General features: G+C 39.2%; 1 non-coding gene across 1 annotated transcript; it reads left to right on the top strand.

Annotated features, from left to right (window-relative positions):
* The first annotated feature begins 227 nt into the window (after nt 1-227).
* LOC115526345 lies at nt 228-331 on the top strand. The gene has a single exon (XR_003972592.1). It is a non-coding gene; the product is annotated as a U6 spliceosomal RNA (small nuclear RNA).
* Nucleotides 332-8439: the final 8108 nt, after the last annotated feature.

Genomic DNA, 8439 nt, shown 5'->3' with positions numbered 1-8439 from the left:
GTTTTCTAGACATTAAGAATAAGGGGAACTCTTTGGAGAACCTCATAGTGGATATCAGAAAGGATAGTTTGGTATTGTAAATGGATAACCCATGAAATCTATTTCTGGACCCATCTGTGTTGGAGACAGTAAGCTTACCTACATTTCAGAGGTTAACAATACTGCTAAACTAAGCCAAGGGATGTTTGGCTTAAAAAAAAAAAAAAAGAAAGAAAGAAAGAAAGCATGTGCTTCAGCAAGCACATGTACGAAAACTGGAACGATACAGAGAAGATTAGTGTGGCTCCTGCATGAGGATGATGTGCAAATTCATGAAGTGTCCATATTTTTCTCTGGCCAATAATACTGTACTGACGTATGGTGACCGATGATAACTGCACGTATCACGGTGAACACTGGGTGATGTGCAGAATTGTGAAATCACTATGGTCTACACTTGTGACTAATATAACATTGTATGTCAACTATACTTCATTTAAAAAAATGAAAATAAATACAGGGAAGAGGAAATATTTCTTACAAGTTAATGATAATCGAGACCTAATGGAATGTATAAATGCGCTTACAAATGCTAAGAAAGCCATAGTAACAAAAGTAGTCAGACTTAAAGCTTCATTCTAATGACCTCAGTCTCCAAGTTGAATACCCATGTGGGAAGAAGCCTTGTCTACTTCCTCCAGGTTCCTTGATGACTTCCTTAATTTGTTGTTCTCTTTGTGCCACGAGTAGTAAATTTCCACGAAGTTGGAAGTTGGTACCTTATGAAACAGATATTGATGGTGCTATACCCATAGTTACCTATTATGTACGCAGAGTTACTTACTCCAGCTCAAGAAAAATAAATAGCGGTGCCTGGGTGGCTCAGTCAGTTAAGCATCCGACTTCAGTCTAGGTCGTGATCGCGCTGTTCCCGAGTTCGAGCCCCATGTCGGGCTCCGTGCTGATAGGTCAGACCCTGGAGCCTGCTTCAGATTCTGTGTCTCCCTCTCTCTCTCTGCCCCTCCCCCACGCACACTCTGTCTCTGTCTCAAAAATAGGTAAACATTAAAAAAAATTAAACAACAAAAAAATAGAAATGGTGGAATAGTTTCAAATGATTGCAAACCATCTTCCTTACTTTATTCCTAAACCACCTCCGGATAATTAGACTCTCTTTTTTTTAAACTTTTAAATATTTATTTATTTTTGGAAGAGACAGAGCATGAGCAGGGGAGGGGCAGAGAGAGAGAGAGACACACACACAGAATCCGAGGCAGGCTCCAGGCTCTGAGCTGTCAGCGCAGAGCCTGCTGTGGGGCTCCAACTCATGAACCATGAGATCACGACCTGAGCTGAAATCGGACACTTAACCAACTGAGCCACCCAGGCGCCCCCAGCTAATGAGACTTTCCATGTCAGTTTTAGGTGTTTTTGCTTGTTTGTTTTCTGGGTGTTTTGTTTTGTTTTGGTCTATACAAAGCTTTGTATTCTTCTCTTTTCACTTAACGTGTGTATTAGTCAGAATCCTGGAAAGAAACAGCATTCACTTGATGGTTCAAATGAAGAGCCATTTAGTGAAGGATGGTTTACAGAGATGCCGGTAAGGTTAAGGGAACCGACAAAAGCTGCTGAGGCACCCAGGAACCAGGAACAGCATGAAGCTGTTACTGTCATCACAGCCAAAAAGACAAAGGGAGAAAATGAAGGTAAAGGAGCCCAGAGAGGGCTGCAGGCTTAGAGGGGACTGGCCAGCAGGAGCTGTCATCCTGGAGGAGCAGAGGCAAGGGGACAGTGAGAAGACACATCCCAGACTGTCATCTCTCGTCCTGCCCTTCCATCTCCTACTGGCATCTCCCATTGGCAAACCCAACCTGCAGCCAGAGGGCGAGAGAATAAGGACAAAGTAGTGCCCTGGGCTCCATTTCGTAGGGTGCAGACCAGGGCAGAAAATGATTCTGACTGGCTCAGTCCATAGAGCATGCACCTCTTGATCTTGAGGTCGTGAGCTCAAGCCCCCGGTGGACACGGAGCCTTGCTTTGCCCAGCTGTATGCACATCACAAGCCTCAGGCAGCACCTTGCTAGGATAGAGAACTGTCTTGACTATGCCAGGATCTCTTAGACACCGGTGGAAATTTAAACTGGCACGCATATTGAGAAGCTTCCATTTTTTTGTGTCTGTTTTTATGTTGAACAAGGGGCAGTGATGAAGAGTTGTAACCAAAGGCATTTTCAAGTGGATGAAACAAAATAGACATCTTTAAATATTAACTGGAAAAGAATCTCTCCACATAAAACCATTTAAAGAGGTTTATATAGTTTAGGAATGTAAGCAAAGACACATGATGAGGGATAACCTTTTCAAAATTGCAATAATGCCTCAAAGTTCCTATTTGTAGACTGATGGTCCTAAGGAGATGCACAGTTAGATTAACACAATCTTTAGTACCATTGTCTACTCACAGAGGCTGGGAGGGTCAGCATCATCTATGTGGCAGGCAAGAAAGCTATTAAATCCTTGTATACAGAGAGAACCAATTATCACACTGAACTGCTGTCCTTGTGATTGATTGAGTACCTGACAGCCACTTTTCGTTATGGGAGCATTCTAAATGTTTCTCAGCATCCGGCCGTTGGCTTGGTTCTTCTGTGCCCCTGCAGCCGACCACATATCCCATGTTCCCTCCTCAGAACGCTTTGGTTTCAAGCTTGCCATAGTGAAGAAAGGATTTTGTGACTCTCTTCCCAAGGTCAGGCCAGGGATCTTCCAACATTATGCTTTCAAGAAAATCAGCTTCCAAATTGACTATTCAAGAAACCCAGACGGTCACACCTTAGTACTAGGGCTAAACTAGCTCTGAATTGAGGCAACCGCAGACCTACCCTGTAACAGTTTTTTAAAAAGCCATGAAAAGATCAAACCCATCTGACCTTCCAATAGCGTAACTTTCTTTCAGAACAAAGCCAATGTTCTTCAAAGAAAGATAGCAAAGTTCACATACTCAATAACCTAACAACTCAACATTCAGCCTCCAGTAAAAAATTCCTGGACATGCCAAGAATCAGGAAAATGTGACCCATAACCAGGAGGAAAAAAAAAGTCAATAGAAAAAGATCCACCAATGACAGAGATGGTGGAATTAGTACACAAAACTTTGAAATACCTATTATAAATACCCTATGTTTATGGATCTTCAATACGAATAGAATGGAGAGAGTGTGTGAAGATACAAAAGGAACCAAATGGAAATTATAGAGATAAAAATTAAAATATTTGAAATGAAAACAAAAAACACACTGGATGAGATTAACCGCAGCTGAGGCATGGGAAAAGAAAGGATCAGCAAACCTGAAGATGTAGCAATACAAACAATTCAATCTGCGACAGAGAAAAAAAGATGGAAAAAAATAAATGAGGCCTCAGTGACCTGGGGATAATATCAAGTGGTTTATTGTATGTGTAATTGACATCCCAGAACACTGTGATTTAGTGGTAGGGAGGAGAAAGGGACAGAAAAATATCTGAAGAAACAATGGCTGAAAAACTTCCAAATTTAACAACACTATGAACCCATGGATCTACAAACCTTAATGAATCCCAAAGAGGATACACACACACACACACACACACACACAAATCATATCAAAGCACATTATAATTAAATTGTTGAAAAACAGTGATGAAGAGGAAAATCTTAAAATCAGCCAGAGAAAGGCACATGATGTACCGAGGAACAAAGAATGAAAGCAGATTTCTTCTCAGAAATGATGCAGGTCAAAAGACCATGGTATGGCATCTTTAAATTGCAGAATGAAAAAAATAAAACATGGGCAACATACAATTCTATATCCAGCAAAAATCTCTTTTCCACTTAAGGGGTGCCTGGCTGGCTCGATCAGAAGAGCATGTGAGTCTTGATTGTGGGGTCATGAGTTCAATCCCCACATGGGCTATAGAGATTATTTAATAAATAAAACTGTAACATAAAATAAAATTTTCAACTTAAGGTGAAATAAAGCCTTTTTAAGACAAACAAAAGCTGAGATGGGTCGCCTGGGTAGCCCAGTTAGTTGACCATCCAACTCTTGATTTCAGCTCAGGTCGTGATTTCATGTTAGTGAGATGAAGCCACACGTTGGGCTCTGAGCTGACAGCACAGAGCCTGCTTAGGATTCTCTCTCTCTGTCCCTCCCCCACTCAGTCTGTTTCCCTCTCTCTCTCTCTCTTAAAATAAATAGTAAAAAAAAGCTGACAGAGTTTGCAATTGAACATTACCGTAAGTAATGTTAAAGGACATTCTTTAGGCAGAAGAAAAATAAAACCAGATGAAAACTTGGATCTACACAAGAAAATGAGGGGCGCCTGGGTGGCGCAGTCGGTTAAGCTTCCGACTTCAGCCTGGTCACGATCTCGCGGTCCGTGAGTTTGAGCCCCGCGTCGGGCTCTGGGCTGATGGCTCAGAGCCTGGAGCCTGTTTCCGATTCTGTGTCTCCCTCTCTCTCTGCCCCTCGCCTGTTCATGCTCGGTCTCTCTCTGTCCCAAAAATAAATAAACGTTGAAAAAAAAATTAAAAAAAAAAAAAGAAAATGAAGAACACAGGGAATGGTAAATATGTGGGTAAATATGAAAGTGTTTTCTTTTCATTTAAAAAAATTCTTTGAGATGTAATTAACGTATAAAGCAAAAATAATGTGTATTTCATAACTTATGCAGAAACAAAATGTATGACAATGATAGCACAAAGGATGGGAGGGGAAAATGGAAGTATACTGTTGTTATTACATAACGTTCCCACATTTAAAATAGACTTGGTAAGTTAAGGAGATAGGCTATCAGCATTAGCACAACCACTAAAAACTAGAATGTAGAAGTATAGCTAATAAACCAATAGTAGGAAAGAAAGGGGGGAAATGAACAAAGAGCAAATGGGATGAGTAGAGGACAAACAGACAGGCAAGTTGGGGAAGTCATCAAGGAGAGCGACAACAGACTGCTGAGATTCTGTGTGCCACAAGAGAAGAACAGCCATCTTTCAGATGGCCTTGTAGTTAAAGAAAGCAATACATTAATCACTAGAGGAAGAGGTAAGGAGTAAAGAATCATTATGGAATGGACATGGGAAGCTTTTGCTTTTTGAAACATTTGGACTCAAGATCCATTTCCCAACTTCTCAGTGTGTTAGGGGTTCCCTTGTGTGCCTACTCCAATGGATACACTTTCCTCAGGAAGAGAAGTATTATTTACAGCTTTTGTGTTAATGAACCCAAGGGCTCCTACGGAAATGTACTCTGACCTCTTACACAACATTTTTACTTAAGTCAGAGCGAAGGAAATAGTGGACATTGAGAAATCAAATGGCTGCCTTCCACTCTGTTCCCTCTAAAAATCAACAATTGTCATTTTTTTTCTGCTTAAGGAAGCTGCGTCTGACCTTATGGAATTCAACAGAGTTCCTGTGCTAGTGATTTTGATATTTAAATATGAGTAAGATAGGTAAATGGCAACTAAAATTGAATCATTTGAGTAAGATTGAAAAACAGGGAGACTAAACCATACACGTTTAGTTAGATTTAAAAACTTTTTAAATTAATCTTTATTTTTGAGAGAGAGAGAGTCAGAGTGTGAGCGAGGGAGGAACAGAGAGAGACATAAACACACACACAGAATCCAAAGCAGGCTCCAGGCTCTGAGCTGTCAGCACAGAGCCCCATGTGGGGCTCGAACTCACAAACCACGAGCTCATGCCCTGAGCCAAAGTCAGATGCTTAACTGACTGAGCCACCCAGGTGCCCCTAGTTAGATTTTTTGCAGAGCATCTTATCCACATACTCCACAGCAGTCATACAGATAAAGACATGAAGTTACATGTTTTGACACAATTTTGCTGTTCAAACATTCATGGAACTTTTCTGTATAATTTTTTATTTTGATGTGTTAAATCTTACAGAATTCCTTTATAACAGTGTTATGGGGGTTAGAATTAACATTCACCCTACAGATAAATTCTATATGACAGGATTGATCGTATAGAGATATGTGTAGTAGACAATGCATCTGCAATTATGTGCTGAAGATCATCGTTGGACTAAATTTAGAAAGGTGAAGAATTAGATGAATAGCTTTTTATCTATTCCTCATCCCTAGAAATGGGCCCATTTCCAGGCCAGGTCCAAGATTACTTATTAGAAATTTTGTGCCCATCTGTAACATCCTTAAAAAGATAATTCTTGCCATGAAGGCTATTAACAGTATAGCCTGAGTATATCCAGGACAGTAGTCTGGGCTTCTAATGTCATGGGAGACTCTGTGCTCCCAGAATAAAATAAACTGCTTAAAAATGAAATAGGGTGACTTGTTAAAGAATTCAGTAATAAAAATACCTTTCATGAATACAAACCATGCAAGTTATTTCACAAATACTAGCTTAGTTTACCATGCATGTGTAATTGTTGACAAGTTTTGGATAAGGAAATGAAGCTAATAGAGGCAAGTGACTTGTCAAAGAGCTCATGGACGGAGTATCTGCAGAGAACAATCAATCAATGTATTTTGCTGGATGTACTAATGAAGTTGCAGATCTTTTGTTTCCTGTTTAAGTGCTCACAAAATGTATATATAAAGACAATCTGTCCGCCATAATATATGACAGTGTTAAAAAGAAGAAAAGCACAATAGAGATGTCACTTTTAGGAAACTTCTGCAGGACCTGGGTAGCCTTTTGAATGGTACCTTTGAAAGTATGGACTGTGCAGAGGAGCTGTCCCTGGTGCTGAACCTGACACGGAGCAACGAGGTCAAAGAACAGCCTTCACCAATTTTTGTCCCTATTTTTTTCTGGGCTCCTATTACCAATGACAATACTATTAAGAAAAATTATGTTTATTAAATATTTTGCCATTTTGAGAATTTGAAAGGCTATTTGTAAAATTACAGCTTTGTTTGAAGGAAACAATCAGCAAAACTAAAAGGCAACTGATGGAATGGGAGAAGACATTTACAAATGACATATCAGATAAAGGGTTATTATCCAAAATCACAAAGAACTTATCAAACTCAACACTCAAAAAACAAATAACCCAGCAGAGAAATGGGCAAAAGACGTGAATAGACACTTCTCCAAAGAAGACTTCCAGATGGCCAACCGACACATGAAAAACGGCTCAATATCACTCATCATCAGGGAAATACAAATAAAAACCACAATGAGACACCACCTAACACCCGTCAGAATAGTTAACATTAAGAACTCAGGCAACAACAGATGCTGGGGAGGATGTGGAGAAAGAGGATCTCTTTTGCACTGCTGGTGGGAATGCAAACTGGTGCAGCCACTCTGGAAAACAGGATGGAGGTTCCTCAAAAAATTAAAAATAGAACTACCCTATGACCCAGGAATTGAACTACTAGGTATTTATCCAAAGGATACAGGTGTGCTGTTTCAAAGGGGCACATGCACCCCAATGTTTATAGCAATGCTATTCACAATAGCCAAAGTATGGAAGGAGCCCAAATGTTCATCGACAGATGAATGGATAAAGAATATGTGGTATATATATATATATATATATATATATATATATATATATATATAAAATGGAGTATTACTCAGCAATAAAAAAGAATGAAATCTTGCCATTTGCAACTACGTGGATAGAACTACAGGGTATCATGCTAAGTGAAATTAATAAGTCAGAGAAAGACAAATATCATATGACTTCACTCATGAGGAATTTAAGATACAAAATAGATGAACACAAGGGAAGGGAAGCAAAAATAATATAAAAACAGGGAAGGGGACAAAACATAAAATACTCTTAAATATAGAGAGCAAACAGAGGGTTGCTGGAGGGGTTGTAGGAGGGGGGATGGTCTAAATGGGTAAGGGGCATTAAGGAATCTACTCCTGAAATCATCATTGCACCATAAGCTAACTTGGATATAAATTAAACAATAAATAAGTGTTTTAAAAATTAAAGCTTTGTTGAGTTACATAACATTAAATTTACATTTTTAAAGTGTACAACTCAGCACATTCTAGCGTATTCACAAAGTTGTAAAATTATCATCACTATATATTTTCAAGAACATTTTATTACCACAAAAAGAAACTCATCCCCTCAGTCTTTGGCAACCAGGAATCTACTTCCTGTCTCTATAGATTTGCCTATTCCAGACTTTTTGTATAAATGAAATTATATAATGTGTGACCTCTTGAGACTGGCTTCTTTCATGTAACATCATGTCTTCAAGGATTATCCATGTTGTAATACGTATCAGTACTTACTTTTCATTGACAATTTACTATATGATTATACTACTTTTATTCATGTATTTATCAGTCAACAAACATTTACATTGTTTCTACTTTTAACAACTATTTTTTTTAAGTTTATGTTTTTTGAGACAGGGAGAGAGAGCATGTGAGCAGAGGAAGGGCAGAGAGGGCGGCGAGAGAGAGAA

The sequence above is a fragment of the Lynx canadensis genome, chromosome A1, assembly GCF_007474595.2.
Source record: "Lynx canadensis isolate LIC74 chromosome A1, mLynCan4.pri.v2, whole genome shotgun sequence".
In the NCBI taxonomy this organism is placed as follows: Eukaryota; Metazoa; Chordata; class Mammalia; order Carnivora; family Felidae; genus Lynx; species Lynx canadensis.
This window is presented reverse-complemented; position numbering and strand designations above follow the sequence as displayed.